The following is a 9,163-nucleotide window of genomic DNA, read 5'->3' as shown; positions in this document are numbered from 1 at the left end:
ATGTTCACCTTATATGCCTGTCTACTGTCTGGCTGGAAGCCATGGGAGTGAGTTTGATTCCAGGCCCAAAGGGTGACTAGGGACCATAGTCTCAGGGATTTCATCGGTCTCTATCAGAGCAGTAAGCCTGGTCTTTTTTAAGATTTTGAGTTTTGTTCCATGTTTTTCTCTGACTCTATCCAGGATCTCCTATTTTGATCCCTTTCCGAGTAGCTGACAGTGGTAGCCGTGTACCATCTAGTACTTCTGGTCTCACAATCAGGTAGGCTGAGGTTCCCATGGTCTATTAGTCCCTTGGGCCAATTGTTTCCATGTGTCTTTGGTTTTCTTCATTCTTTTTTTTCCGGATATTGTTGTTGTTGTTATTGTGTGTCATCGAATCGGCCTCGACTCATAGCCACCCCTCCTTGGGTTTCCAAGGCAGTATCACTACAAAAGTAGGATTGCCCAACCTTCCTTCCGAGGAGTGGCTGGTGGTTGTTACGGATGAGGAGACACCAATTCTCGCATCTTAGATGGCTGCTTGCAAGCTTTTAAGGCCCTGGTCGTTATTCACCAAAGAAAGATCAGGGCATGTCCTCACTTCCTGGGAGATGGAGGAGAGTGCAGAGATTCTGAGCATCTAACTGAATGCCAGTGGCAAGGAGACCAGAAAGCAAAGATGGGATCAACAGAATATGGCCTGAATTTCTGCAAATGTTTGATACAAAGCCAGTCTTCAAAATGATGACTGAGTTCCTACAGATGGCTAAAGTAAGCCATTCAGCAAATTATATTACAGGAAGATACTAAATATTTGGCCATGATATGTGAGCATCATTAAAAACAAAAGGAAACAAACTGGGGCCCCATTATGCCTTGGCAATTAGAAAATGGTACCTCTCTGGGTCAACACAGCCCTGCAGCAGCTCAGCTAGCACAGCACTGGCTGGGTTTCAGCACCATCTGTTAAACTCAGCAAGAAGCTCTGGTAGTGCAATGCCTAAGGCATTTGACTGCTAACTAGAAGGTTGGCAGTTCAAATCCACCTACCATTCTGTGGAACAAAGATGGGGCAATTTACTTCTGTAAAGATTTATAGCCTCAGAACTCCAATGGGGGTTGCTATGAGTCGGCATCAACTCAACAGCAGTGGTTTTGTTTTTTTTTTCCAGTTGTAAACTCTGCAAGATGCTCGTGTAGAGCATGTACAACTGTACATGGCAGTCCTGTGACTAGTGATTAGTGAAGCAGCCATTTTCAGCTCTAATGAGTCTTTCTCCATGTATTCACACTCCTATTTCACAGATCCTATCTGTCAGGTCCTTTACTTGATAGGGTGTTAATAGGTTGACCATCACATTGGTGAACATTTCTTCCAAAGTATTGTAGGGATATAACCTTATTCATAATACCAACTCTTTTGAGCAGGAGGAATGGGCACCCCCTGGGGGACACACTGCTCTTTTCATCTCTGTGCCTCTGCATACCTGCCTACAGTGCCCTTTCCCAGACCTCCCCAATCCAAATCCTATCTCTGCCTGCATTATTCTCTATGAAACCTTCCTAGACTTGCCCAGCTGGAAGTACTTCCTTCTTCTTTCAAGTTCCCAGAGAATTTGCCTCTTTGTTCTCTATTTTAGTGACTTAGCATTTCTACTACTTAAGTGTAAATACTGAGAATAAAGACCATACCTGGAATGAATAAGTAATTATTCCCATATTACACATGTAGGAACTGTGATGGTATAAGAATGCGGAAAAGGCAAAGAGAAATATTAATCTATCAGTCAACAGACTTCATACAGTCCATCCCCCTACGCTTTTATTTGGGGAGTAAACTGTGAAAAGCCTTAGGAAAAATACAGAAACATTCTGATTGTCTCTAACCATGCATGTGCACCTCCTCGGTTCACCCACTCCTAGTAACGATAAAAACGCTTCCTAAAAGTTTTCATTCCTATTTCCAAAAGCCATTATACTTTATGAGCCACCCAAAGTATATGTAGTATATTTTTAAATGTCAAACTAATAAAATAGCTTGAGAAGTATTAAAGCTATTTTTTAGAAAATCACACCTTCTACTTCCTTTAAGTTTTATAGCTTCCCTGCAAAGTGAGAACCTGATGAGACTCTCATGTTCCAGGGTGGACACTCCTTCTGGCCCATGCAGCTGGTAAATTCCAATCAGACAGCACAACTGGCCCCTGACTTCTGTATCCCCAACCATACCCTTGCCATCCAATCAACACTGCCACCAAGGATACCTACCTCACTGAGCTTATTCCCCTCTTATAAGCCCCCTCCTTCATACACATGTACCTGCAGGTGCACATCCACACACAGAGACCACTAAGTTCCCAGCACTACTAGCAGGGCCAGGCCAAAGGCCAGAGGCACTGTGGGTTGTAAAGCAGCCACTCTGGATTTCTAGCACCAGAAAGGGGATCAGCTGGTGGGTATATGGAAGTCAACAGCACTACCTTCCATATTTTTGTGACTTTTTAAAATACACAATTTGAAAGCAACTTTTAAAGAGTTACAGGGGACAAAACCCTAACTGAGATAAGTGCAGACTACAAGATCAATTTGAGACCAAGGGTTGGAATCTACACAATCACTCCAAAAAGAGCTTTAAACCAAAATATACAGAACTAAGGCCAAAAGAAAAAGATAGTGAATCAGTGAGACATCCAGAGAGTCAAAGACTAGACAGAAACCCCACAAAGTAAAATAAGACGTTTGGGGGAAGGGGTGGGTCTAAGTAAACTTTATGCTCTTCTAAGGGAAAGCAGTATGCATTTATTCCACTGTCAGTGCCAAAACATCTTCAATTGGCTGCAATCAGCTCCTGAACAAACACAGGAATCTAGTACTATCTTGCTGGACCATCTATTAGGTGCCAGGTATTGTGCTAAAAAGGAAATTGGTAATGTTTCCAAGTGGCAGCAATTTTTAGAAACAGTCCTGCCACTCTCTCAAGGATCTAGAAGTTCGCTCCTGGTTTTCTACTTCAACCATCACACCGTTTGGTAATCAAATCTACTTTTCCTCAAACATTAACATTCAAAATAAATAAAACTCTTACTATTCTCAGTTCTATCAAATTACTACTACTGCAAACCAGTGAAATCCATACCCATGTAAAAAATATTTATGATGCTTAACTGAAGGCTACGATATTAACTGTTGCTTGAGTTACAATTCAACCAATATGAAATAAATAAATAATTTAAATAATCCTGTAACTAAATGTCTTTCATTATAAATTTCATAATATAAAAACTCCCAGAAAGGAAGTCTCCAGACCAGATGGTTTCACTGGCAAAATCCACCAAGTATTTTAAAACACAATTAGTACACACACAAAAGAAGAATTAGCACCATTTCTACACGATGTCTTTCAGATAATAGGAGAGGAGGGAGCAAGTATTAGCTTGATACCAAAACCAGACAAAGACAATACCAAACAAGAAAACTGTGGACTAATATCCCCCATGAACTTAAGTGCAAAATTCCTTAATTATTAATAAATAGAATTCGGCAATATTAGACACTATGGCCATGTAGAATTTATTCCAGAGATACAAGAATAGAGAATTAAAAACTTGAGCTATACAAGTATGGCCAACTGATTTTTGGCAAAAGTGCAAAAGCAATTCAATGGAGGAAAAAGAGTTTTTAAAAAAAACAAATGGTTCTGGAGCAACTGGATATACCAAAAAAATTAAAAACTTACCCTAAATTTCACAACTCACATAAACACTCAAAATACATCATGGATTTCATATAAAAAGTAACATTATAAAGCTGTAAATCTTTAGGAAAGCGGACTGACACATCTTTCTCCCACAGAGCAGCTGGTGGATTCGAATCACTGACCTTTTGGTTAGCAGTTGAACGCCTTAACCACTGCACCACAAAAGCTCCCTACATATTTGATAAGGAACTCCTATCTTGATAAAGAATTTTCAAAACTCAACCAGAAAAAATAATAACAAACTATCCAATTAGAAAATAGGTAAGAGGAGAGAGAGTTCATTGAAGAGGATACACAAATGACAAATAAGCAAATGAAAAGATGCTCAACATCACTAGCTATTTAGGGAAATGCAAATTAAGCCACAATGAGTATTTCTACATACCTATCAGAACAGCTGAAATTAAAAACAGTGACAATATCAAATGTTGGCAAGTATACGGAGAAACTGAATCTCACATTACTGGTGAGAATGTAAAATGGTACAGCTACTGTGGAAAACAGTTTGTCAGTTTCTCAAAAACTAACCATGCCCTTTACTGTACAATCAATCAACAGCACTCCTGGGCATTTATTCCAGAGAACTGAGTATGAAGGTCTACACAAACCCGCACACAATTGTTCACAGAAGCTTTATTTATAACAGTCCAAAACTGGAGACTTCCAAAATGTTCTACAAGTGGCAAATGGTTAAACAGACTGGGGTACACACATACCATGTGTTATCCATACCATGGAATAACACTCTGCAATAAAAAGAAGCTAGTCTCAAACATTTATATACTATATAATTCCATTTATCTAAGTTTCCAAATAATAGAGATGCAAAACAGATTTGTGGTTTGAGAGCAGGATAGGGATAGTGGAGGGGGCAGCCGTGGGTGTGGCTATAAAGGATATCATTGTGATGACAGAATAGTTCTCTATCTTGATTTGGGTAGTATCATAGTTACAGGAATCTGCACATGTGATAACTATACAGTACACACACACTCCATACCTATTTCAAAAAAAAAAAAAAAACTCACTGTGATCGAATAGGATCCCACTCATGGTGACCCCTCCTTGGGTATCTGAGGCAGTCAAACACCTTAGGCACTATGCCACCTGAGCTCCTCTCTATACCTGTCAAACTCCTGTTTTTGATACTGTGTTTTTGACATGTTACATAAGATAAAACCAATAGGGGAAACTGGGTAAAGGGTACACAAGTCCTCTCTGTTGCAACTTCCTGTGAATCTATAACTATTGTAAATAAAAAGTTGAAAAGGTCCTTATGTACTGCTTATCTAACTTATGCTCACACTTGCTTTTTATGTTTAGATGTCATATTTTAATATCTCTACTTACTTACTCACTGCCGTCGAGTCGGATCTAACTCATAACAACCCTTCCTTGGGTTTCCAAGCTGGTATCACTACAGAAGGAGATTGCCTAACCTTCCTTCTGAGGAGTGGCTAGTGGGTTTGAACCACCAGCCTTCTGGTTAGCAGTCAAGTGCCTTAGGCGCTACGCTACCAGAGCTCCCTAATATCTCTACTAGTAGAATAAGAGTAATCGTATGTGGTAATTAACTGCAGTTCTACTGGTTTATCCACAAATGTTGAAGAGCATGTGCTATAATGAGCAACTACAAAACATGACATTTCCAACCTGGAAGGTACTCTGATCTCAGGGTTCATCAGAATGAAGCTGCTAGCAGATAACTAGTATTTAATTTAAAAAAGAAAAGTAGTGGTTATGAATGAGGAAATTATGTCATATTTACAGGAAAAAATGTTAACAATTTAACAAGGACAAAGGCAGCCTCACAGAACTCAAGACTGAGAGACTGTTTATCTTCCAGGACTTTCCAGCTCCTTCCACCAGGCCAGTGGACTCTGTAACTTAGCACCATGTACAGCACACGTTGTTGTTGTTATGTGCCATTGAGTCCGACCCAACTCATAGCGACCCCTTCTTGGGTTTCCCAGGCAGTATCACTACGGAAGTAGATTGCCCCATCTTCCTCCCAAGGAGTGGCTGGTGGGTTTGAACCACCAGCCTTCTGGTTAGCAGTCAAGTGCCTTAGCCACTGTGCTACCAGAGCTCCAGGCACACATTAGGAAAACCAATAAAAACTGCCAAACAAACGAATGAATGAATGACCTAAGGCCTGCCTTATTTTGGCTCACTGAAATAAGATATAAGTTTCCAGATTCCTTGCCATAATTCTGATCTATATTTTGGATACTCTTCCAAAATAAATTTCTACTTGGAGAGAAAAAGAGAAAGAAGTTTAGATGGAATTTTAAAAATAGAATGTAAAGGAGCAATTGGAAAAAAAAAAAAAAAAAAAAACCTCCTTTGGAACTGGTTACCTAGGTTTTATAAAATATATTTTAATCTGCACCCCCCCCCCATTTTCTAAATCCTCTTCCCAGCATCTGTTGGTAGACTGCTTATGCGACAGATTATCCCTATTCTACTGGCAGAGGTGGTGCCTGTGCTGAAAGCCACCCTCATTGCCACTGTTTTCCCTCCCTTTACAGTAAATTCTCCCTCAAATTCCCATATGTACCACTTCTTCCCTTTCCAAAAAGAGATAAAGTAAAAGAGAAAACAGCTTTAAATGACAAAACCAAAAATCAAACATACTGTCTCATCCAGTCAATTCCAACTCATGGTGACCCTGTATGTTACAGAGTAAACTGCTTCATAGGGTTTTCTTGGCTTTACTCCTACCAGAAGCAGATTGCCAGGTTTCTTCTGCAAACTGCTGGGGGCGGGAGAGGTTTCAAACTGCCAACCTTTAAGTTAGTAGTCAAGTGTAAACCATTTGCACCACTCAGGGACTTCCATTAAATGACCAGGACTTGCGAAAAATGAGTTTCATTTAAAACATAAATATTCAAGCACAAATGTTCACAAGGCATATTGTTCACCCTCTAAAGCACAAAACACAGAAGACAAAACTGAGGTGTGTCACCCTTACTGAATTAATTCACTTTAGCCACAGGACTTAGAAACTGCTTACCTAAATTTGTGTATCACGTAGACTCCTTGTTCCACATCACTTGTGGATGGGGTGAAGACGAGGGTGAAAGTCAACTTTGTCATTAGGAGCTAAGAAGTGTTAAGGGACTACACTAATTCATGTACCAGGCACTGTGCTGGGAATTTTTGCATGCATCATGTTATTTATACACAAAACTAATCAGAGATCTGTTAATAGGGGAAGGATCCTAGCCTAGGGTTACACTTGTTACAACTGCCCTTTACTCACTGGATTACCTTGAATAAATCAGTTTTTCTATCAGTAATAACTTGTGGGAGACAGTAGCTGATCCCTGAGGCTCCATCAAAGAATAAAAACCCTAGGACCCCAAGATGTTCACTGTTGTAATACAAACACTTAACCAGAGCTATACCAACATTGTCTAAAATACCTTTTCCAGAGTACATGCTATTAATCCAATATAATTCTATACAGCATTGTTAAACCATTTCCTATCATCTTTATTTTATTAAAATTTTATCAGAATCTATTCATTTCTGTGTAAAATTTAATGAAGACTTACCCTATCCTTTGGTTCTGAGCTTTTCTTTTTCTGATCATGTCACAAATTTCACCAATTACTTTGCACTAGTGGGAATATTCTTCTGTAGCTTTGATTTCTACAAACCCAATGGCTTTATCCTTCTAGCTTTGGCTAGAATATGTGTAAACCGACAATGGACACAAAGGTCCATCACTGCCTACAGCTGATGTTCAAAAAAGTTATGCATCTAACCAAAAACCAAATCCACTGCTCTCTAGTTGATTCCAACTCATAGCAGCCCTATAGGACAGAACAGAAGTGCCTCATTTAGTTTCCAAGGCCTTAAATCTTTAATGAAGGAGACCGCCACATCTTTCTCCGGGGGTGATCGGCTGGCCGGGCCTTTCTGTTAGCAACCCAGCGCTTACCTATTGGGACACCAGGGTTCTTTCCAGTGCATCTAATACTTGAAGTGTAAACTAAGTCTGTATATGACCGCTACAGGAGTTTGATGTTAAAATTAAACAATTCTCTGATGTGCGCTCCGAGGATAATTAGGGACACAATCACAGGGCTCTCTTCTTGGACACACCCAGTCTACTCCTACGGGGGCAGCGCTCAGAGCGCATCTGTTAACCAAGCGTCCCTGCAGGCACGCGCCTCAGGTCGCCCCGGGTCTGGGGAGTAACCTGGGGTACAAAAGGTGACAAAGGGCGCCGGAAAGCCCCACAGGGGTAGACCGGGACTGAAGGCGGGGCAGACTCGGGGCTGCTACTACCTCCAAGCCCGCCCCGCGCCACACCCGACCCCGCCTGCTCTTGACTAACGGGCCACGGCGCCCGCCTCCGCGAGCCAGCCCTCACCTTGCCCCGACGGCGGCCTCCGGAGTCAGCGCCCGCCTGCCTCACCGCCAGGCTACCCAACGCCTCCCCAGCAACCTTAGCCACCCGGCAGCCCCAGTTGGGAACACCGGCGGCCGGAGCGCAGGTAGGCAGTACTGCGCAAGTGCGAGCATTACGACGTCATTGGCTGCTGCTAAGCGACACCCACACCCCCTCCTCCTGAACTGGCCAATCGTGGTGTTCACGGTCGCGAATAGAATGCTTCTTAAAGGGCTGAGACCCAAAAGTAGAAGGGCGTGGCTGGGAGCGCCCTTCCCAACTCCCTCCCCACCTCCTGGCTCTCACCCATGAGTTTGAGGCACTTACAAGCCTGAAAGTCCCACGTCCGGAGGTGCGAGGAGTCTTCAGCATCTAATCTCGATTCCTGCGGGTGCAGTGAATTGAGCTGACGTTCGGAGGCGGAAAGGCTCCGCGTGACAGTGTGACACGCCTGGGGCGTGGATTCTGCGGTTCTCGAGGCTGGGCTGGAGGCCTGAGATAGACAAACCAAAGAGCACGGACTCCTGCCAGCCTGGACGCAAAGCCAAAGTCCGACCCCGTAGTGACTACGCCCCAGTCTGGAGGCGGAGGTACCCGCTGACGGAGGGCCTGCTGGCGGGAGACTGAGAGGCAGACTTTGTCTCTATTCATTAAACGAGTCGAACACTTACAGTGTGCCAGGCATTGTACCACGTACAGAGAACACAGCGAGGAACTCCTGGCACTAAAAACTACGTTAAGAGAGGAGGACAGTGTGAGAGCACCCATGAAATAATTACACAGATATCTGGAAATATAAACTGAGGTGCATGTTCTTCAGAGAGGAGCAACGTTTTGGAAGGCATTTACAGGCGCTTCTGGCCTGGAACTGAGACTCAGAGGTTTCTCTAAGAATGTGACACCAGCTAAGTAGCAGCTGATGAGGCAGATAGAAGGAACAGTATGTATGAAGAACCTTGTATAGAAGATAACATGGTTCCTCTGCTAGATTAAAAGAAAGGCAGAATTTAGAGAGTAAAGGA

Source organism: Orycteropus afer, unplaced genomic scaffold (assembly GCF_000298275.1).
Source record: "Orycteropus afer afer isolate SDZICR_OR568_19922 unplaced genomic scaffold, OryAfe1.0 scaffold00250, whole genome shotgun sequence".
In the NCBI taxonomy this organism is placed as follows: Eukaryota; Metazoa; Chordata; class Mammalia; order Tubulidentata; family Orycteropodidae; genus Orycteropus; species Orycteropus afer.
Note: the sequence above shows the minus strand (reverse complement) of the source record.